Source organism: Theropithecus gelada, chromosome 2 (genome assembly GCF_003255815.1).
Source record: "Theropithecus gelada isolate Dixy chromosome 2, Tgel_1.0, whole genome shotgun sequence".
Lineage (NCBI taxonomy): Eukaryota > Metazoa > Chordata > Mammalia > Primates > Cercopithecidae > Theropithecus > Theropithecus gelada.
Genome location: NC_037669.1, coordinates 158,060,033 through 158,083,471, shown reverse-complemented (window position 1 = coordinate 158,083,471; position 23,439 = coordinate 158,060,033). Strand labels below are relative to the sequence as shown.

At 46.4% G+C, this 23,439-nt stretch overlaps 1 long non-coding RNA gene across 1 annotated transcript; it reads right to left on the bottom strand.

The window, feature by feature from the left end:
• Positions 1-16,499: 16,499 nt before the first annotated feature.
• LOC112619518 lies at positions 16,500-19,047 on the bottom strand. The gene is made up of 2 exons (XR_003118241.1): positions 18,813-19,047; positions 16,500-16,905 (listed from the first exon to the last, which is right to left on the bottom strand). It is a non-coding gene; the product is annotated as an uncharacterized LOC112619518 (long non-coding RNA).
• Between the last annotated feature and the right edge of the window lie 4,392 nt (positions 19,048-23,439).

The following is a 23,439-nucleotide window of genomic DNA, read 5'->3' as shown; positions in this document are numbered from 1 at the left end:
CACACACATGCACATGCACACACATACACACACACACATACACACTCTTGGCAGGCAGGCTTCGTTAATGCTCTCTTGGCATTTCCTGGTTAGAAGTGCTCTCCTTGTGTCCTCACCTTGCTCGTAGCAGGGTCAGCCCATGGAAGCTGCAATGAGGAGGTTCCCTGCACATCCTTATTTGTTTTCTGGATTCCCCACAATGCCTGTATCACTTGTATAATCACTCTGGGGCTCATGTGCCCTGCCCGGGGTCCAGCCCCTGGTCTGGGCCCACGCTCCCACCTGCCCTGGCCTCACTTCTGGGAGGGATCTCTTCTTTCCTCAGTCTTGCTTCTTGGGCCCCTTCTCTCCTCTCTCTTTATTTGCCCAGGTCTGTGGCTTCCTCATTTATTGAAAGGCCCCAGGCTCCCTATTTCCTGTCTTCCTGCACCTCAGCCCCTGTCCACAGAGCCCAAGGAATACGTATTGAGCCCTGTTTTTCTCTCACCTGGGAAAGGGAGCGGGTGCCCTGCATTGCCTTGCACACGCCCTCTCTGCACTGTTTGGACTGACTCCGTATCAGGTAGATTGTGAGCCTTCAGGGCAGGGACCAAGTACAAACACAAGTGCAGATAGCAGGATGCCACCGCCGGAGACACAGCAGGGCTGATTTGTCAGAAGAGCTTGCCTCTCCCCACCACTCCTGTGCGAGGGGCTGATGGGAGACGCATGTAGTGCATACCTTATTTCCCAATTGAACAAAGCAGGGGCCAAGAGCACTGGGGCTGGGCAGCGGCTACTGGCTCCTGGACCACAGCCTCTCCCTGTGCTTGGCCCCTGCCCTAGGCCAGCTTGGCTCTCCCAGGCAGCGTCAGTTCTGCCTTCTCTGCTGTAAACATCAGGGCCAATAAAAGTTCAGTGAGACCCTTTACCTGGGCCCTGGTCTGCAACACACCCTGGACTCAATATGGTGCTCTGAGTCACCTGGTGAGGTCACTAGAAGTCAGGCCTCCTCCCTGTTCATGGTCACAGGGAGGGAGTGCCTGGAGGTGTGGCTCCATTGCAGGGCACTCAGGAAGAGAATGCTCGTTGCTTCCCTGTGCAGGCAGCAGGCGAGGAGGCCGAGGAGAGTGACCAGGGAGGACTCTGACCTAAGGACAGTAAGCCCATGGCTCTCTCACAGCAGGGTGTGGAGACTAAATACACGCAGGGGCTCCTGACCTCACCAGCTCCGAGAACCTCCCTCCAGCGACAGTCGTAGGAATGATGGTCAGCAAGGTAGACCTCTTCTGTTTACTCCTCTCCAAATCTGTCCCTCTTCTCGTGAAAGTTCCCCGACCTTCCTTCGGGGTCCCAGCCCTCCCTACTCTCAGGTTCTGAGGCCTAGGTAAGCTGACACTCACTGGGGCAGGAGGGCATGGGGCCTAGGCGTGGCCACTTGGGCCCCCTGCTGGAGTGACCAGGACAGTGTGCTCTCTCCCAGGGCCAGCGTCAGGGCAGACAGCCGCCTCCCTCAGTGTCAAGGTGTAGGGAGCCCTGGGGAGAATCTGCCCCAGGATGTGGCCACCAGAGGAACAGGAGTGTGGGCCAGAGGTCACTGAGGCCCATGGCCACATCCTTTAGGCTCTAGGTCTCAATGGGCCATTGCATCTGGTCTTTGCAGTTCTGTGAGCCAATAAATTCTTTTTATAGTTTAAGTTTTTTGAGCTGGATTTCCTGTTGCTGGCATCTGAAGAGTTCTATTGAATCCAGTAAACCAAGTTTTCAACAACACTGGGCAATTCACACAGCAGCCTCAGAGCCAGCATCTCACTTAACCCATGCAGCTACCATGAGAGGTGGGTCTGGTTGTTGTAATCTATGTTTCAAAGAACAGGAACTAAGGCTTGGTTATTAAGGGCTCCCCAGTCCATGTGAAAGGTTAGTGTGACCTGGCACCCCCACTGTGAGGTCATTGTGACCTGGCACCTGAGACTCTGAATACAGACCTTGTCTTCCTGCTGGGTCCCGAGGAGCTACTGTTACTGCTGGGATCAGGCCCCGGTGGCTAAGAAGGTACTAAGGGTGGAGGTGGGACTGCCCAGCACCTTGGGGAGATAGTGGATCTGCCATCCCCGTTGACCCTGCCTTTTGGGGGGTTCTTCCCAGTCAAACTCAGCTGGTCTGTAAGGTTTTGTGGGGAAGTTCACACCAAGAGCATTGGAAGGGACATTTTCATCAGGTCAGTGCAGTGGATCACCCACATTTTAAGATTCCCCTGCTGATCAGCCACCTTCCCGCACTCCTTTTCTCCTGCTGCCCTTATGAGCAAAAATTACAGTCCATGGAATTGTAATTGGCTAGGTCTTTGGACAAAAACTACTTAGGGTAATCTTAAACTTTGTTGGCAAAAATGGGGGCTCCTTTGAAACTCCAAACTTGCCTATTTGCGTGTACAATTGGAACAAAGAAAATACTGAGCCTCCCAGAGAAAATGGGAAGGAAGCCTAATTCTCAGTTGGCCCTTTGAAAGTTCTAAATGGAATCAAGAGGCTACCATTGCCTCCATTAGAGAAAATAATTCCAAACTGAGTGAGTGCCTTAATGAAACAGAAAGAGATAGTTCTTGCAAGAGTGAAATTAAAACTGTTAAAACACCTTTGAAAGACCCTTCTTCCACTAGCCCCCTTGCTCACCTCTGCCTGACTTCTGCACCTTTTTCACCATCTCTGCTCTATTGTTCACTCCCTCCTTCCTCTTTCACTCTTTTAGCTGGTTATCTTGAAAAGGTTCCTACATCTTCTCTAGGCTCATTTGCATGTTTCTTTGTAAAATCATGTGATAAATTGCTGTGATTTATGTTACCTTGGCATGCATTTTAATCCTCCTCTAGCACACTTGAACTCCTTCTTGAGAAAACTTAAATTCTCTCTGTGCTTGAGATGTAAATTTGTACCTGTTTTATCTGAAATTCAGTAAAGGCTTTGGCCACGGGGGACAGATAAATTTCAGCCTATTCCATTTACAGAAACACAGTTTGAATCCAACTGTCCTTTTAAACTAGTGAGTTTTAAAATTAAAGCTGTAAAATCTTTGTGTCTTTTTGTATTTTTGTGTATATATGTGTATACATATCTGTTTTTATATTGTCTATGCTACCAAATTGGTTTATAAATGAATGAGTACTCATAAATTAAGCAAATAAGTCCAAATGCTTGTCAAGTTCATGTAACTTAGTAATCTTTTGGCGGGTGGGACTAGTCTAATATTGTTGGTTTGGTGGGAATCACTATGTCTTCTGAGTTATTAGAAAAATATGCATGTATTTAACTTTAGGGTTCTTGCTTTTATGATACTTGCCTGGCATGCAATAATGTAAATTTGACTGATGAAAAAATTTAGCTTAAGACGGTAGCTAGGTTTGTCTAGAGTCTCATGAAGTTTTCCAAATATAATTGTTAAAAGTAAAAGAATTGAATGGATGTAAATTACATAAAAGTTCGTAAATGAACTGTTGATAATGGTTATGCTTTATATGTTCACTCGAGAAGATTTCTCAAATGTCTTTTTTTTTTTTTTTTTGAGACGGAGTTTCACTCTTGTTGCCCAGGCTGGAGTGCAATGGCACGATCTCCGGCTCACCACAACCTCTGCCTCCTGGGTTCAAGCAATTCTCCTGTCTCAGCCTCCCAAGCAGCTGATATTACAGGCCACCACACCCGGCTAATGTTTGTATTTTTAGTAGAGACAGGGTTTCTCCATGTTGGTCAGGGTGGTCTCGAACTCCCAGCCTCAGGTGATCCACCTGCCTCGGCCTCCCAAAGTGCTGGGATTACAGGCATGGGGCACTGTGCCCAGCCTCTCAAATATTTTTAGTAATGATATCCTTAGGGTTTGCTAAGCTAAGTTAAATGATGGATGCACATTGAATGTCTAGATCATTTTCAGATAAGACGTAATGCCGAGACATTTGCTGCTGAATATTTTGGGTTTAGGTTCATATACTTTTGGCTTCTTATTTCTGAGAAACATAAGTGGATCTTCTAGTAAAAATATCCTGTTCCATATTAAAGAGTTGGTTCTATTAGAAAGTATGTGTTCCTGGAAATCGTAAAATGTGTATTCATGGATTGTTGGTACATGATTGATGGTTAAAAGCTGCTTACTTTCTAGGTTTTTACTGAAAATTAGGGTTGTCAAGAGTTAACATTGTAATTAATGTGTGTGATTAAACCACTGTTGATGAGAAAGACTGTTCTGTGTGCAAGCATATGAGGAGGGTAAGATGTATATTTAGTAAGGAAGATGAAAAGAAAAGAAAAAAGAAAAGGAAAGGAAAAAGAAAAAGAAAAGAGGCTGGGCGCGGTGGCTCAAGCCTGTAATCCCAGCACTTTGGGAGGCCGAGACGGGTGGATCACGAGGTCAGGAGATCGAGACCATCCTGGCTAACACGGTGAAACCCCATCTCTACTAAAAAATACAAAAAACTAGCCGGGCGAGGTGGCGGGCGCCTGTAGTCCCAGCTACTCGGGAGGCTGAGGCAGGAGAATGGCGTGAACCCGGGAGGTGGAGCTTGCAGTGAGCTGAGATCCGGCCACTGCACTCCAGCCTGGGCGACAGAGCGAGACTCCGTCTCAAAAAAAAAAAAAAAAAGAAAAAGAAAAAGAAAAAGAAAAGAAAAGAATTTTATATGAGGAAAAAAATCTTGGGTGATAAATTTCTGTTCTAGATTAAATGACTGATTATTCATGAAAGAGGAAGTGTAGGACAAACCAGAAAGTCCAAGCATGTTGTTAATGATCTAAGTAAATCATGATAATGTTTATGAAAAGACAATTTATAAAAGGAATTTTCTGTGTGATCAAGTGAGTTACAATTGGACGGAAATTGTGTATGAGCCTTTCTAGAGATTGATGTTAAAAACACACTAATACAGAATGTAAAATATTGGTCCCCTATGTTAGAACAATGAGGTGTTTCATAAAATGTTGATTTGCTTTTAATAAAATTGTAAGAAGTTTTGATTTTTGGTTCTGAAATCTGTTTCTTAGCAGTAATCCTCTAAACTACAAATAGTTTCTATTTCTGCCACATTTCTTTCTGAGCTCTATCTAATTTCCCTAGTTTCAGGTTAGAAATGCAACTCTCCTTCTTTCTACCCTTGAAAAGGTCTATCTTTTTGCTTGGCTGGGTTGATCACCCTCTCCTTCAACATTTTTGCCGAGTCCTGTAACTTTTTCCCTGGTTTTAGCACAGCTGTTACAATTTGTCACTAAAGTGTTTATCTTTTTTTTTTGAGACAGAGACTTGCTCTGTCACCCAGGCTGGAGTGCAGTGGCACAATCTTGGCTCACTGCAACCTTCACCTCCTGAGTCCAAGTGATTCTCCTGCCTCAGCCTCCTGAGTAGCTGGGATTATAGGCATATGCCACCACACCCAGCTAATTTTTATGCAAGTTTTTATCTTGAAGGTCTAGGAAAGCAGTGTTTCCTCCAATACAACTTGACTCTGTACTTTTTTTTTTTTTGAGATGCAGACTCACTGCAACCTCTGCCTCCCAGGTTCAACCAATTCTCATGCCTCAGCCTCTTGAGTAGCTGGTATTACAGGTGCCTGCCACCACACCTGGCTAATTTTTTTACTGTTAGTAGAGACAGAGTTTCACCATTTTGGAGAGGCTGGTCTTGAACTCCTGACCCCAGGTGATCCACCTGCCTTGGCCTCCCAAAGTGCTGGGATTACAGGCATGAGCCACCATGCCCAGCCTGATTCTGTACTTTTGACTTTTCCTGATATGTCTGAATTGTCCCATGTAACCAGGAACTTTCCTATGTTATTACTAAGAGCCAGACATTCTCTTGTGCAAGGTACCAGTTTTCTTGCTTATATTTCTCTATAACATGGAGTACATTCGTAACCCTGGATGCACACCTCCTGTGCCTGATTATATTCAAGTACCCTTTTAGTTAGGCTTAACTTCCAGGTTATCTAAAGGGACATTGTATAAATAAAAGCAATCACACTACAGGCAGTTTTCTTTCTTCTTTGCCCTTTAGAAAACTGGCCTAGGAAACAAAGATTCTATGCTTTACCAAGACAATTTCCTGTGTTGCATGTTATCTTTATTGAGTTTTTGATATTTAGGAAAACCGAACTTTAAAAGGGTTAAGGCTTTTACATCCATGTAACTTTCTATAGTGCTTTTGAAGTATTTTGATTACCACTCTAGTTAAATGAATAAACTATTATTTAGCAGTGACCTATGATTCTGTTCAATCAAGTACCTTAGACTTTTTGACATCTTTGGTAGATTTCCCCAGGATCAAAATCCAAAATTAAATCTTTTGACCTAAAATTAACTTTGGGATTTTCCAGTTGGGCTCCTGGAGAGCCTCAAAGAATGTATCTCTCATCTTGCATAAAGATTAAATGATTAGGCTTATTGAGAAATCATAGGGGAAGCATTATCAATTAAGAAATGATATTCAACTTCCTTTAAGTTATATTTATATACACGTGGTATTAAAATATGTTCCAAAATTGTGTGAGATTTCTAAAACTCTGATATGTCATGACATGTACCATCAGACATGATCAGGCTATTATGTTAAATTTTTATAAACACAAATACAACTAAATTTTCTTGTCCACTGTTCACTTTCATCAGATGTTTGAGCATGGCTGTTTTAGGTTTTTGTTACCCACAGTTATTGTTTTAAATTTTTCTCAGGAAGCATTTGCAACCATTTATAGTCCAAAATTGCTTTTCCTGGAACTGCTAATCAAAATTGAGCAAAACAACAGCAAAATTAATTACATGAAATTAAGTAGTTGTTAATTGATAAGGTTGATTTTTTCCTCTAGTGCTTACATAAGGAGACAAGGATGGTTAGTTCTTTACTTATGTGCTCTATTTTTCAGATTCAAGGAAATTTTCTTTCATAAATGATTTATAGTCTGCTATAATTTAGTGAAATATCCTTTCATGAGCAAAAGTAGAAGCATTTGATTTTTATACCTATTTGATTCCTCCAAAATTCAGAAATTATTTGTAAGTATTCTTATTTTTATTCATGTAAGTTCAATAAAAACCTGCTCTCTCTTTATATGCAAGATAAAATTGGAAACCTTGGTTATATTATAAAGATTTTGGTGGAAATGTCATATTTAAGAAGGTGCAAAAATGCCTGGCTTCAAGAATTCCTGGCCTTACAGTGAATGCATAAAAATCATCACTTCCTGGCAGGCCCAAGAACCTGAAGATTGTAAGCAAAATCTAAAGCCTCCCTTGGTCTGGCTTCTTAGCCATAAGAGGTTTTTTAAATCTGAGATTTCTATATGATCAATGTGGAGAGAAAAAGTTATGTTTCTGGGGAAAATAAAACACTAAAGGATACCTCTTATTAGATTGTAGCCCTGTCCATTGTTTTCAAGTTGTAGACTGGGCTAGATCCTGAATTCTTCTAATTTCCTCCAGTATTTGGCTATGACTACATGTTGATAAAGCCCCTGGCTCTCTTCTCTCATGCAAAACTAGAGATGCTTCAAGGACATTCAAGGGACATTTTTCCCTACTTGAAATTAACCAACCAGGAGAATTGGATATTAAAATTGGAGACAAACTAATCAGAGCTGTGGTTAACACTGGAGCTATCTTGTCCATCCTTAATCCTGATATGCATTCAATGAGCCCTCCTCCCCAGAGTTCTGAATTCATCCAGATGGTCAAGGTGGCCAATCAGCCTACAATGGTCCCTAAATCTCTACCTATCCCCTTCCAAGTAGACTCCTCACTGGCAGTCATTGCCTTTTGCTTGTCCTGTTGGTCCCCATACACTTCCTGGAAAATACTTCTAAGAAAGTTACCAGGCTTGTATTTCCTTCCTCCCAAATGGGGAAATAATGCTGAAGTTATCCTCATCAGGAGATTTTGCCACAGAAATGGCTTTTACCCAAATTTCCATCTTTTCCATTAGCCTCACCAATGCTACCTGCCACCCTGCTCTCCAAGAGCTAGCTAAGAGTCTTTGGGCACAGTCCAGCACCAATGATAACCCTTCAGATCATGAAGATAATAGTTGTGTGGACACTCTCAAGGACACTCTCATTTACCTGGGAGTGATGGGGAGATTAACCCTAGTGAAGAAACTAGATGGGTTTGGCTTGAACTAGGTCCTGCTTGGAATGAATATATATGGTCAGAAAACTTTCTCACACTATTAACAGAATTGCTTGCTCTGCTGCCTGAAGCATAAGGACAAACCAGAGGTCCCTTAGATTCCCTTGCTTATGTGGTCATAGACAATCACATTGCTTTAGACAATCGCTTCACCACACTGGGTGGTGTTTGTGCTGTTACTAACACTTCTTGCAGTACCTGGATAAATACTTCCAGTCATGTTGAATTGTAAACATCTAAGAGCCTAAATCTGGTTAAATCTCTGAAAGGGACATCTTCAGAAAGCCTTCTGGCTGGACTTACTGGACTAGATTTCCAATTTCCAGATATTTTCATCTTTGCCCTGGTACAGGATCCCTTATGCTTTCCACCCTACAAGTATTAATAACACTCTTCCTGTTTGGGCTAAGCATTTGGCTCCTCTTTAAAATTGTTGTAGCCTGTTTTAACCTCCACCAGGATTGTGCTAACTTGACACCATGAGACTTTAAACTTGCTCCATCCAGACCAGAACCAACTTAACTCAAGAGACTTTATTCAAATTTTACAGGTAGCTGAGTACCTCTTATAAGTAAGTAAGTGGCTCTAATTGCTCAATTGGTCACTGTCCTGACATTAGAATTCCTGCACAGGACTAGATGAACCTGGAGCATGTAGTCAACCACTGCAGTGCCACAATGATTGGTTGAACCATCATTGATGATTGAACCAACCTATTCAATCATCAGCATGTCTGCCAACAGGTTTTGATCAAAATGGGAGAATGTGAACAAATGTGAACCTGTAAGAGCCAGTTCTTCAAGATGGATTCCAAGTGGCTAATGGGGCCTAAATTTTAAATAGAGCTAAGTGACCATTTGCTGACTAGAGGTCATACTACTCTGAGTTTCCCTGAAAACCCACATCTCTGTCTTAACTCTGGGATTTTCGGATCTCAGTTGTATCAACCAATCAGGGCTCAGCTGTATTGACCAACCAGAACTCAGCTATGTTAACCAATCAGAACTAAGTAAGTTTGAATCGTTCACTTGCATAGCTAGACCTGATTGCGAGCCTGGGCAAGCACTTTCTCTATAAAAGCCAAACCCAGAGGGGCATCGTAGCTCCCACCTGTAATCCCAGTACGTTGGGAGGCTGAGGTAGGAGGATCACTTGAGGCCAGGAGTTCAAGACCAGTCTGGGCAACATAGTGAGACTCCATCTCTTTAAAAAAAAAAAAAAAAGAGCATAGTTGCACGTGCTTGAAGTCCTAGCTACTTGGGAGGCTGAGGCAGGAGGACTGCTTGAGCCCAGGAGTTCAAACCTGCAGTAAGCCATGATCATGCCACTGCACTCCAAACTGGGTGACAGAGTGAGACCCCATCTCAAAAGTAAATAAATAAATAAACACCAAACTCTTCATTTGTTCTCTGGAGTGCACCTTTATTTTACACTTTAGGCTGTGTCTCCCCAGTTTGCAACCTGTTCACTGGAATAAAGTCTCTTTCCTCCAAATTCCTTTTCAGAGACCTTTTGTTTATACCTCTATTCCAAAACATTCCTGGGTAACTTGTTTATTTGTCCCTCTCACAAATATTTATTAATCGTCTGCTATGCACAGAACACAATTCTTGTTCACAAAGGAGATACAGAGGACATATGAGAGACCAGCACACCCCAGCAACTCATACCACGGCTCAGCAGTCTCAAAGGGGAGTGTGTGCACCCTGGTGGGAACATAGGACCATTTCTTGGGCAGTGGGCAGAACACATCACAATGTTTATTTAGAGGTATTTGCTGCCATCTCATAATTTTAAATTTATACTTTTTATGTATTTTATAATATACATAATAGATTGCTATAGTAATAGCCACATAAAACATATGTGACAAATCTTTGATTGGTGTATAATCAAAAAAGTTTAGGCCGGGTGCAGTGGCTCATGCCTGAAATCCCAGCACTTTAGGAGGCTGAGGCAGGCAGATCACCTAAGGTCAGGAGTTCGAGACCAGCCTGGCCAACATGGCAAAACCCTGTCTCTACTAAAAATATAAAAATTAGCTGGACGTGGTGGTGGGCACCTGTAATCCCAGCTACTGGGGAGGCTGAGGCATGAGAATCACTTGTGCCGGGGAGCAGAGGTTGCAGTGAGCCGAGATCACACCACTGCACTCCAGCCTGGGTGACAGAGCTAGGCTCTGTCTCAAAAAAAAAAGTTTAGGAGACCCACCAATTTTATTTATGACTCCCTATACATAAAACTATAAAATAAAAATGCGAGGTTATTAGGAGATTAAAATGAGACAGAATATAGTAAGAGTTCAAGGTTCAGGGATGCTCAAGAAAGACTCTCAGAGAAGGTGGGAACTGAGTTAGGGTGGGTGGGCTTTATTCAGAGAGAGAGAAGTTATCAAAGGCAGCAAGAAACAGTCATCAACAGAGGCTTGACTTTGGTGATGTATGGGCATAACTCAGGAAATGTGATCACAACACTGGCCTGGGACATGGCCCCAAACACAAGGTTTTCAGTTTCTGATCCTCTGCCTCCTTCACCCCTTAACCCCTCTATGCTTCCTCCCAGACCCAACCTCCCACGGCCCTGCCCCTTCCAACCCCTTCGCAGCCCCCTGGATCCCTGGGTCCATGGTCCATCCCCCACCGCCTCAGCCTCTGCCATCTCTGCTCTTGCCGCCTTCGTCTCTGCTGGAACCCAGCTGCCCTCAAGGGCCCTGCTCCCTGTGTCCTTCTGAGCAAAGGCTGCTCTTTCTCCAACATTCAGGGCCAGGAAGTGGGTGGGGTGTGGGCTTTCACCTGGCTCTCTGAGGCCCCTTCCCACACTGTTTCTTCATCTCTGTCTGTGAGGCTCCACACCCCACCCTTTCCCTGTTTGCCGTGAATTCCTCTCCAGGTCCCTCTCCCTCATCCTTCCAGGCTGAGGCTCTAACCTAGAGCACTTCTCCTTAGCCTCTGCTCACACCACTGCCATACTGAGCAATGTCCACGTCCACAGGGACCACCACCTTTTGCCCACACCGTCACTCCCTTGACTTCTTCCCCTTCGGAGGCCGTCACCTCCAGGCCACATCAGTCACCTGCACCCACACCCAGGGGCCTGCCCCCACCAGGGGGCACCCCACCTCTGAAACGCCCACACTTTGCTCTCTGGCCTTATTCCACCTGAAGCTGGCCTTGCACATCATGGAGCCACGCAGGGCTTTGGCACCTTCAATTCTCCCATCTGTTTGTCCCTCCTATTTTCACTTCCTGTCTGGCCTACAGAGAATTCGGTGGAAAGACAGTCCCCCTTCTTGACTAAGGGCAGCCCCTTGAGCTGTGCTCTGGATCCATTCTCCTCATTCTCCTTTCCCCACCCCCCTCTCTGTTTCTTTTTCTTGAACCCAGAAGGTGGAAGTTGCAGTGAGCTGAGATCATACCACTGCACTCCAGCCTGGGCGACAGAGTGAGGCTCTGTCTCAAAATAAATAAATAAATAAATAAAACAAAAAAAACACCCAACCAAACAAAAGAACTCATTCCATCGAAGTCTGCACTTCCCCCGGAAGTTACCAAGTTCACATTTTCCCTCTCCTTATAAACTTCCACAGACTCTGCTGTGGGGTTTGAGTCTTCACCATTCTCTCTTTGTACAGAAGCTTCATTAGGTTAAAGGGAAGGAGACATCAACTCCTGATGGCAGAAGATGGTGGAAAGATGTCAGAATATCTATTCCAGCTGCAATTTGCTTCTCCCCCTTTTGCTGTGCCTGAAGACCTAAAATATATTAGGGGTAGGTCTTGTTGCCAGAGGTAATTCTTTCCAAATTACAGGAGATTCATAGCCTCAAGTCACCTAACTTTGATCTTACTATGCAATCAGGCCATCTGTCTTTCCTCTGACCTTGGTTTAGCTTGCAAAGCTCTCCTTCTACCAGTCCCCTAGAGAAAGCATCATAGTTGTACAGAAGGTGGGCACATCTGGTCTCTAGAGGAGCACATCTTGGGTTCCAATTGTCTCTGCTGCTCTGTGTTCCTCACTTCCATGGAATTTCAGTAAACATTGGTGAAGAGAGAAGCCCATGGGCAGCAGCAGGGCCCTGAGTTCAGAGACTCAGGCCACTCGCTGAACCTGGGGATCTGGGTATTCTGCTCTGGAAAGTCTGTGTGGAAACACTTGCCTGGCCTGGCGTAGGTGGCTGTGGAGGGATGAAAGCAGGGTGCCCATGGAGAGCATTGGTGCTTGTACTTGGGTGTGCATCAGAAACCCTGGAGCTTGTTCAAACACATGGCACAGGACCCTGCCCTGGGGTTTTTGATTCAGTAGGACTGGAGTAGGACCTGAGATTCTCCATTTCTTTTCTTTTTCCTTTACTTTTCTCCTTCCTTCCTTCCTTCCTTCCTTCCTTCCTTCCTTCCTTCCTTCCTTCCTTCCTTCCTTCCTTCCTTCCTTCCTTCTTCTTTTTCTTTTTTTTTTTTAGGGTCTGACTCTGTTGCCCAGGCTGGAGTACAGTGGCATGATCTTGGCTTACTGCAACCTCTGCCTCCTGGGTTCTAGTGATTTTTGTGCTTCAGGCTCCTGAATAGCTGGGACTACAGGCGTGCATCACAACACCAGCTAATTTTTTTTTTTTTTTTTTTTTAGTAGACATGGGGTTTTGCCATGTTGGCCAGGCTGGTCTCGAACTCCTGCCTCAAGCGATCCACCTACCTCTGCCTCCCAAAGTGCTAGGATTACAGGCATGAGCCACTGCACCCAGCCTCTGCATTCCTTTCTAACAAGTCCTCAGGTGTAGCTGCTGCTGCTGGCCCAGTGACCATGCTTTCAGAACCTCTGTTTTAGAGGAAAGCACCTTGTCCTGCCCCCACTCAATGCATACAGTAGGCTCATACACAAGAGGGCCCACTCCAGCCTGAGCTAGAGGGATGGTGTGGCTTACTGGCAATGGCGAGTCCCTTGATGCTGGCTTGCTTCTGTGCCTGGACTTTCTTGGCTCAGTTTCTAACTTATTCTTGGTCATTGTTGCTCTGGCTGAAGAGCAGAAAAAGGAGTTAATGGTGTGCAAGGCCAAGGTAAGTGGCAGCGACGGCCATCAGAAGGGCGATCTCCCTGCACCACCCTCTCCTCCCTCAGCATCAGACATTCCTTTTATGCTTGTTCTATTTTCTCTACGCCCCATTCATGTATGTTTTAGAGGACACAAAGCCACACTTCTGCAAAGGCCTAAAAATGTTATGAGTTACAGCCAGAATACTTTTTCAGTTTCCTCTATGCTCCCTGAGCTCCCCCAAGCACCCACATTCCGGACTGAGAGTCAGAAGGACTTTCCACATGGGGAAGATGCCAGCCCTGGAGAGGAAACGGAATAAACACATTTGCTGATGTAGGAGCAGGAGGACAGCCTCCAAACTGAGGTCAGCATCGCTCCCCAGGGGCACAGCCTCAGAGCCACCCTGGCTCCTTCCTCCTTGCCTGTCGTCTGCCCAGGGACTAAATAGATGGCTTTTACCTTGAGCTTCTTGCCAAATGTCTGCCCTGTTTTCCATAGTCGGCTAGGGCTGATCATATCTGCACAGGAAGAAGGGGGCTCATTCTCAGAGGGCTGAAGACGTATATATGCATGACTGTGTGAAGCGGTGGAAGAAGGGGTTGCGTTTCTGTGAACAAAGCCTAAATTATTATTATTATTATTATTTTTTTTTTTTTTTTTGAGACGGAGTCTCGCTCTGTAGCCCAGGCTGGAGTGCAGTGGCCGGATCTCAGCTCACTGCAAGCTCCGCCTCCCGGGTTCACGCCATTCTCCGGCCTCAGCCTCCTGAGTAGCTGGGACTACAGGCGCCCGCCACCTCGCCCGGCTATTTTTTGTATTTCTTAGTAGAGACGGGGTTTCACTGTGTTAGCCAGGATGGTCTCGATCTCCTGACCTCGTGATCCTCCCATCTCGGCCTCCCAAAGTGCTGGGATTACAGGCTTGAGCCACCGCGCCCGGCCACAAAGCCTAAATTATATATGCATATACATTACGCTGTAATAAATGGTCCTCACTTTTCTACAAGACCCAGATCAGATTTAATCATTCAAAACAGCTACACTTTAATAAAGTCACTGGTGCAGGGCCTGGATCACAGCCTGGACCTCCAAAGGTGCTCATGAATATTTGTTGAATGAATGAATGTGTTCATCTCAGGATTATCTATCCTGATTTGAGAGGATCTGATATGATCCTGGCTACTCTCATTTAAACTGAGTTCCTGTTTCTTTTAAGGTTCTCAAATGAGGCATTAAACAAACCATCCTTCATCCTGCAGCTGGCTGCCCGGGGACAATGGAGTAGTCACTCGGCAATACAGAAATTTCAAAATTCCCCAAGCATGGGCTTCCTGCCCGTTTGGAACCCAATCAGCCCTCCACCCCATTGTTCCTGATATGGTCTGGCTCTATTTCCCCAACCAAATCTTATCTTGAATTGTAACCCCCACGTGTCAGGGGAGGGACCTCACTGGAGGTGATTAAATCATGGAGGCGGTCCCCTCATGCTGTCCTTGTGACAGTGAGTGAGTTCTCATGAGATAGGTTGGTTTTTATAAGGGGCTTTTCTCCCTTTGCTCAGCTCTCATTCTCTTTCCTGCAGCCCTGTGAAGAGGTACCTTCCGCCATGATTTTAAGTTTCCTGAGGCCTCCGCAGCCATGTGGAACTGTGAGTCCATTAAACCTCCTTTCTTTATAAATTACCCAGTCTCAGGCATTTCTTCATAGCAGTGTGAGAACATACTCATACACTCCCAGTCCTACCCCACCTTCTGATGGCTCCCCAATGGGATGCAAGCATCCAGGGCTACCTGCCCTTCTCTGGATGTTTATGTGTCCAGGAATCTGCAAGGGGAGGGCTGTCCTGTAGTGACTGTGAAGGCATCCCTACCCTTGTAGATTCCTGAGTCTAGGGTCCTCTGCCAGTCCCTAAGCCTCAGAAGATTTGGGGCTTGAAAGACAACTAAAGAAGGGCCAAGGATGGAGGCCAAGGGTCAACAAAGAGCAGATGAAAGATATTTTTAAAAGATTGATTTGAGCACCAATATGTAAAAACCAATCTGCCTTGTCCAGGGCCAAGAGTTGAAAATATGCACTTCCAGCTATGCTTCTTTTCGTTCCTGGTTCACCTTGTTTATTGAGCTCTCTATGCCAGATCCAAGGGGATGCCACAGAAGTTTAGGGATAGGTCATTTCTTTAAGGAAGTCACCATCTCCCTGGGGAGGTAAAGCCATGTTACTTAAAATGGTTAATTAATATGATGATGTGGCATAGGCTGAACAAATCACTCTGCAATATACCGTGATATAATAAATGATTATTGTTGATATTAATGTCACATTTTTCTAGTTTACATTAAAATAAATCCATAACTATTCACAAAAATACTACAGTTTGTTTGTGTATGTAAAACCATGTCAATTACCCTCCTCTGTCCCCATGGGATGTACTGTTTCTTTGTGAGATGTTGCCAATAGAAGGATTCCCATGTGTTGCTTCAGCAGATGAGTATTGTCTCCCAGGTCCAGCCACGCAGAGCATAGTGAGGGGCACAGCTCATGCTAGATGGAGTTGGGCTGTGCTGCCTGTCTGGATTACATGGCCCAAAGGCAGAGCCCCAGGCTTCCCTCTCTCTCTCTCTTTTTTTTTTTTTTTTTCTCTTGAGACGAAGTCTCGCTCTGTTGCCCAGGCTGGAGTGCAGTGGCATAATCTCTGCTCACTGCAGCCTCTGCCTCCTGAGTAACTGGGACTACAGGCACATGCCACCATGCCCAGCTAATGTTTTGTATTTTTAGTGAGAAGTGGAGTTTCACAATGTTGGTCAGGCTGGTCTTAAACTCTTGATCTCAAATGATCCACCATCTCAGCCTCCCAAAGTGCTGGGATTACATGCATGAACCATTGCGTCTGGCCTCCCTCTCTGAACTCAGACGCCAAAGTCATTTATCAGGGCAGAACCCCAAGGGCAGAGTGGACAGGCAGTCCATTCGTCAAGTCTACCAAAGTTAGGGTCTGCCTGCTGCCCTCCCATTCTGACCCTTTGCCTGCACAAGTAAAAGGCAGTTTGACCCCTTTATTCTCTACTAGCTCTTTCACCATCTGAGCTAGCTCGTGGCCCAGTTTCCTTGGGGAAACCACTTCAAAAAGAAATGCGAGGCCCCCAGCGGATTTCTGAGTCAACCAGCCAAGGCTGCTGTGGAGGGAAACTGTGGCTGCTGACCCGCTCCAAGCTGAGGAGTGGGAAGCCCACAGCAGACTCTCTGAACCAAGGGAAGGAGCTCACATCCATGACCCCCTCCCAGGGCCAACCCAGGTATTGACACATCCCCCAAAAGTACTGTACAGGCAAACAGGACAGAGTGTGCTACAAACATTGTATTATGAAGGAATATCCATCCCAAAGAATTTCACAAGCACGTAAATAAACAAATCAGTCAAAAACCTGACACTTTACAGGATCAATGAACAAGGTTAATTTAAGTTCTCAAATGTTGAACATTTTTCAATAAATATTGATTTTGTTTATATATCTTCAATCCACAAGTATTATTAACAAGTCTTAGAAGGGTTATTGAAGACTAAGAATCAATACATTTTATTTATTATTTAATTGACTGATGTGTATCAAGGTGTCATTAACCTGAATAATGTTATGCAAAAGTCCATCTCTGCCCTTTCAAAGACAGTCACGGTGTCATCCTTGCTTGCGTGCAATGTCAAAAGGTGGATGCTCTCCTCATGCTGTCTTCACTGGGCTTACCTTCTTCCTTTCCAAAAATGTATTCATGGGCCAAAAAGAGAAAGAAAAACAAGCCACTGTGGAAGTGTGAGCTCAAAGTACCATCCAGCTAGAAACTGTCCTATAAGGCCCTGCAATGACCGCTGGGGGCCTGAGGGCTGGGTATCAGTGGGGGTGACCAGAGGTAATCCCACTCTCTAAAACCCGAGACAGCGAGGTTACTGCCAGGAGAAGCCCTAGTCCACACTCTAGTGTGGACCATTGACAAATTCAGCTCTTTGCTATGGGGGTTGCAAGTTCCTTGCACAGCCTATGATGTGTGATAGCTCATGCCAGTGGGTGTAGGCACTAGATTAGGACAACCAGGTCAAATGTTGATGCCTAGTTCAGTTTGAATTTTAGATAAACAACCGTTTCTTAGCATAAGTATTCCACACTTAGCAAATATTCCATACGTGGGATATACTTATGCTAAAAAATTATTTCCTGTTTATCTGGTATTGTTTACTACATTGAGCTGAGTGCCTTGTGTATTTTCACTTGCTAAATCTGGTAACTGTACACCAGGTGGCTTGGGGCCATTGTGGGACACATCCAGGATGCTGGTGACAAGCACCCAGCCTGGCCAGGCCTCCCCAGACAGTTGGGGAAGGGTAGTGCCACTGGTCAGGTGGCCACTTGCGTGACCTCCCAGGTAACAGGCCCATTTAATTCATTCCACGAGTGAGATGTCATCATGCTGGCATTTCATTTCAGACACAGGAAGCATTTCAGTTGGATAAAAGTAAACACCAGCCAAACGTAATGTGAAGATTAAGGTTGGTAAACTGAGTCTAGATGCTTTTTATCAAATGTGTGATTGTTTCTTGGTTTGAGGCCACAGATGTCAAACATTTAATAGAAGGACTTAAAAGAGAGAGAATTTTTACCATTAACTTGATTTCTCCTGTGAATTGGGAAAGACTGTCATTATTTTATCTGAAATGCAGAACATACTCATTCTAACTGGAAGAATGTCAAGAACCCACCAGGACACATCTTGTTAACACAGGCTGGAAACGCAGATGGTGGCCCGGGAAGGTGACCTGGGGGAGCCAGCAGGGCAAGCTTCAGGCAGAACTGAACAGTTTACGAGGGCCATGAGACGGGGCAATCAGCGGAGCAGGGGAGGGCCCAAGGACGCACAGCACCTATAAGAGGTGAGAGAGCGTGAGAGGGCATGTGTGTGTGTGAGCATGTGCGAGAATGTGAGTGTGTGTGGGTGTGTGAGAGAGAACAAGAGAGCGTGTGTGTGAGCGTGAAAGTGAGCGTGTGTGTTTGAGAGAGTGTGTGTGAGAGACAGAGACAATGAGAGTATGAGCATGTGAGTGTGAGTGTGTGTTTGAGTGTGAGTGTGTGAGTGTGAGCATGTGTTTGAGAGTGTGAGTGTGTGTGAGACAGAAAGAGAGCGAGAGAGCATGTGTGTGTGTGTGTGTGTGTGTGTGTGTGTGTGGTGTTGGAGGCACTCTGGAGCATGCAGAGTCCATTATGAGTGTGCAGCAGGTTCCAGGCACACTGAAACTTGGGAGCGGGGGGAGCTGGGAATCAATAACCCAGGGGAAAGCTGGGTCTGCTACCATGGCCTGTGCACAGGAGGGACCCTACTGGGAGCAGGCAGGACCTGTCTGAAAGGTTGAAGTCTCAGGCTGAGAAGCAGGGGCTGATTACTCTGGGAGAAGCCTGTCAGATGAGTGGGGCCCAGTTGGAAGTGGTTGGAGCCTGTCCGGTTGGTTGGGGCCTTCTTGGCACCTGATCAGGCATGAAGGGACAGTGAGGGCAGGAATGAAGTGGCCAGGGAGGGCCAGGAAGGCATCTCTGGGTGGACAGAGGTGCTGGGAGCTATGTTGTCTGGCATAGGCTGTTATTATGCAGGAAGGAAATTTAGCTCCTACCTCTACCTACTGTTGGCCAATCAGCCAGATGTCTCTCACTAGGCCTGACAGCTGGCTTTAGCACGAATCATATCTTTTTGGACAAATCATCTCTCTTCTCGGAAGCTGCTTTCTCATCAGCCCAAATGACAGGACCCAGACAGTTACAGTTTGGTGTGCTTGGGGAAGTCAAAGTCTCTTTCCTGGATGGGCTGGCTGATCACAGCAATTGGCATGGATCCACAGGCAGTCCCTGAGCCTAGAATGTCTACATGCAGGATCACCTGCCTTGGCCTTGCACCTCACGATAGTGCCCAAGACTCGGGCACACGTCACACCAGTCCTGCCTCACCTTTCTCAGTGTTTAATCAAGGGAGTCTGAAAGTGAAAATAACTGGCAAGAAAAGTGAAACTGCCTCTCCTCTCTCCCTAGGGGAAGGGACAAGGAGCAAGCAGCAAGCCTAAGTGGCGGAGGAGGCAAAGGTCACTTTGTGCCCCTTGAAACGGAAACCCAGAGGAACCTTTGTGACTTCCTCATTCCTAGTCTCATCAGTTGTTCCTGAATGGCTCTGGTTCCTGGAACACAGCAGGCCCCAAAGGCTATCATTAGAGCCCTGTCAGCCAGGTGACCCTGGTGGCCTGCCCCGCCCATTCTATATGAAGGTCAGCTGAGCTGCTGAAGGCGAAGAGAGTGGCCGCACACAGGAGCCACGGGCAGAATCACATACACGACTGGGCATGCATGGCCATGCACAGGATCACACACGCCTGTGTACATGCATCCATCCTCAGGTGTACACAGCTGGGGACACCCTCACCCACAGCTCTCCGACACCTCCCCCCACACACACAGCTTTCCCTAGGTACAAGCCCACACAGACACACATAAACATGCTTCCCCACCGCCAGCCCTGCCTGCATAGCATCTCTCCTGGCACAAACACACAGGTGCCCATGGCCATGGGACATAGGACGCTCTTGCATGTACACCTTTTCCTGTCCACATACATGCCCACTTGCTCAGTTCACAGACACATAGCCAGCTGCACAGCTTCACTGCTGCCATCAAGCCACAGGGGTGCTTCTGTGACTTGATGTCAGCAGTGAAGCTGCACAGCTGGCTGCGTGTCCTCTGGACAAGAATACCAGCTTCCCCCTCCCCTCCAGTCCTGAAACGGCCTCCACCACCTCTCTGTTGTTCAGCAGAGCAGTGCCTCATAAATGCATTTTGTCCAGTTTGCACTGACCCAAAGGGCACTTGAGATCCAGGCCCTTCAAAGCTCAAACCAACCATCTGCCAGCTGCTTTTCCCATGTGGATTTAAATGCAGAGTGGCTACCTGGGCTCTCTGGTATTGAGAAAGTTTTCATTTCCATGCTAGAGAGGCTCTTCCAAGCTGCAATAAACATAGGCACACTCCAGTTGCTTTGAGTCATGAATGTTTATTGTAAAGGAGAAAGGACAGACAGGTGGGCAGGACACCATCAGTGCAGTTAGGACCTAGGGTTTAAGATCCATTCATAGGCAGCCTCAACAATGATGATAGCAGGCAATTGTTGAGCACTTTCTCTTCCTGGGTGCTAGGCATGGCGCCAGATACTCTGTGTGCTTTATCCTGGATGCTGGCAACAGTCTTACGGAATAGGTTGTCATCATTATCCCAATTTGAGAAGGACGTTGCAGCTTAGAGAGGTTTGTAACTTGCCCAAGTGCCATAGCTAGTAAGTTCAGGGCTAGGGTGCAAACCTAGCTGTCAGGAACCCATCAATGTACCCCAGGAAAACCGCTCTGCAGAGGAGACCCCTCCATCCTGCTACTGCCCAGATGCTGGCATCCACAGCTCCTGCCCTGAGGGATCTGCCATTCTTATGACACGGCTTCCCTCTGTGTCTCTCTCTGCTTCCCACTCTCCTTCTCTGCTCTCACTGTGCGTGTCCCCAATTCAAAACTCCCTGACAAGACCTTCAAGATCAGTTGGATTCCAGCCAGTGTGGAACCACTCTGAGGCAAAGGAAAGAAAACACTTGACTAGCTAAACCCACGTGCCTGGGGCTGCTTCACTAGCTAGTGGCTGCCTTTGGGTGGGACAGTCAGCTGCCATGCAGGCAGCAGCTCACGGTCCATATAGGACCCCTGTGGGTGGAACAGACATCTACAGACCACAGAATGTCCGGTGTGCTTTCAAACGCCGTTATTGGAAATCTTTACTGGACATGTTTCTTATGTTCCTGACTTTGTAAGAATTATCTAGTACACATAATTGAACTTTTTAAAATTGGTCCAGATTGTATGACTCCCAGGATATCCTTCTGAATTCCAATTGGATCAGGCTACAAAAGTAGGAGGTATGGAGAACTATTTTGTGGTGACAACCAGGAAATTCCCTAAACATCTTTTAAAAATACATTCTTGCTTGGTTATTTGCCCTCGTTTTAATGTAGAGGCAACAATGAGAAGGAAAAGTCCCTGGCAATGGGCTCCAGGGAACTTCGGCTTCATGGTGGAATCTGCAAATGCAGGCAGGTCCCGGCAGATGTGGCTCTCTTCTCCCAGGTGCTTCCAGGCAGGCTGCTGAGAACCATCTGCCCTGAGGGGCTTCCAGGGACTCCTCAAACATGTGGGCTCCAGGCCAGCTCCTTTGTTGCCTCCCTTCCCTGGAGCCGCCTCCACTGATAGAGGACAGAAGATGGATGTCTCTGGTCACTCCAGCTCCACAACACCCACAAACACAGGCTGCTAATTCACTCTTGGAACTGTCAGGAAAAGCCCATTTTCATTTGATCCTTCACACAAATAGATTAGAGGCCACAGACCTTGACGTCTGAGCATTGTTCAGCTTCTGTTAGAAAACATCCATATTTAGGGCGGTCAGGAGACTCACGAAGGAGGGAGCAAGGGTCTAAAACACTCACTGAGAAGACTTGACTAGGACTGAAAATTCACACCCAAAGCTAAAGTCTGAACTCTGAGCGCCATCCTACGTCAAAAAGGATTCCCTGTGGACCTGAAACACCCCGAGCCAGCAGCTACTGGGGAGTGAATGCTTTTCCAGGATCATCAGCTCCTTTTGGGCTCATCCCTGCACGCTGACTGAGCTTGGGTGGCTGACCTTTTGTTTTCTTATATGTGGGAGGCAATTGAGAGCAAGGCTGTGGGGCTGGAATTCAAACCCCTCCCCCCATGGCCCCAGGGTGTGTCCATGTGGGGCTGCCAGATACACAGGGAAGGACAGAAGAGCTGGGGAATGTTGACTCTGGATTTTTGGCAGCCTGGGTCCTCCCTTTTTCCTAAATCAGGACCCAGTCAAATAAGGAGATTGCCTCTGACGATGTGCTGCAGCTTGACAGTAATATGACAATAGACCAAAACCCACAGTTACTCCAGGCAAACCTAGATTTTTAAGGGGAGTGTATGTGGGTGGCCTTATTTTACTGAGAAAAACCTTGTTTTGTTTATATTTTTCCCCTTGCTTTGCAGAAGAAATAAGATCCCTTCTAACAAGGTTGCAGGTGATTTCTACTTCTCACTTGACTTGGAAACTCTTCCAAGAGCGTTGATCTTCCCGGCGTTGACATGTTGGTCTTGTTCTCCTGACCTTTAGCCTATATTGTTGACCAAAGCTGTTTCAAGGGCTCCCTGCGTGAAAGGAAGCTGGGGTTGGGCAATTCTTGGGGAGGCAAGAGGACACCACCCCATCTCATGACTAAATCAAAACTCAGCTCAGGACAGGAGGATCTAGGGCTGAGTGGCTGCAGCAGGGAGATGATCCCTGAGTGGAGAAGCGAGTCTGGCCCTGGCCAGCAGCCTCCTGGAGCCCTATGCCCTCACACGAGTGATCTGAGCATCTGTGGCTCATAGGTGATCACTTGACACAAGTAGATCTCCCAACCCAAGGAAGCCAGCGTGTCCATACAGGACATCCAGAGTGTGAGGAAGGACAAGGGAGTTTGGGCCCCGGGCCCTGGGTGCCTGCCCAGCCATATTCAGAGAATTCAGCCTTCTTCTCTCTTCTGCCAATGGAAAAAAGGAGAGAAGAGGCTAAACTTTCTCTCTCAATCAATGTGACTGAGGGCCTTCCAGAAACCTCCTGCTTGTGCAACATAGTGTGTTCCTGAGGGTCTCTGTTTAGGGACAGCCTAAGGTGCTATGGGGAATCGTCTTGAGCTAACCGATCTTTCAGGCTGAGAGACCTAGCTAGAAATCTCCAGGACCAGGGAGGCAGGGGCTGGACGGCAGGGACTCGATGTTGGAGGCAAATGTATGTGCAGAGGGGTCTGAGTGGGAGAGAGTGAGCAGCGTGGTTCTCTGGGCGTGCTGAAGTCTGCTGCGTTCTGTCCAGGCATACTGTCTTAGTTTCCCAGGGCTGCCATAACGAAGTACCTCCAACTGCATGGCTTCAAGAAGAAATTTCCATCTCACAGTTCTGGAGGTTGCAAGTCCAAGGTCGGGGTGTTGGCAGGATCCGTTTATTTTGAGCCCTCCCTCTTTGACTGGTTGATGATCACTTTCTTCCTGTGTCTTCATGTTAGCTTCCTTTTGAATGTGTCTGTGTCCAAAATTCCTCTTCTTATAAGGACACCAGCCATATTGGATTAGAGCCCACTCTAATGACCTCATTTTAACTTAATTACCTCTGTAAAGATCCTGT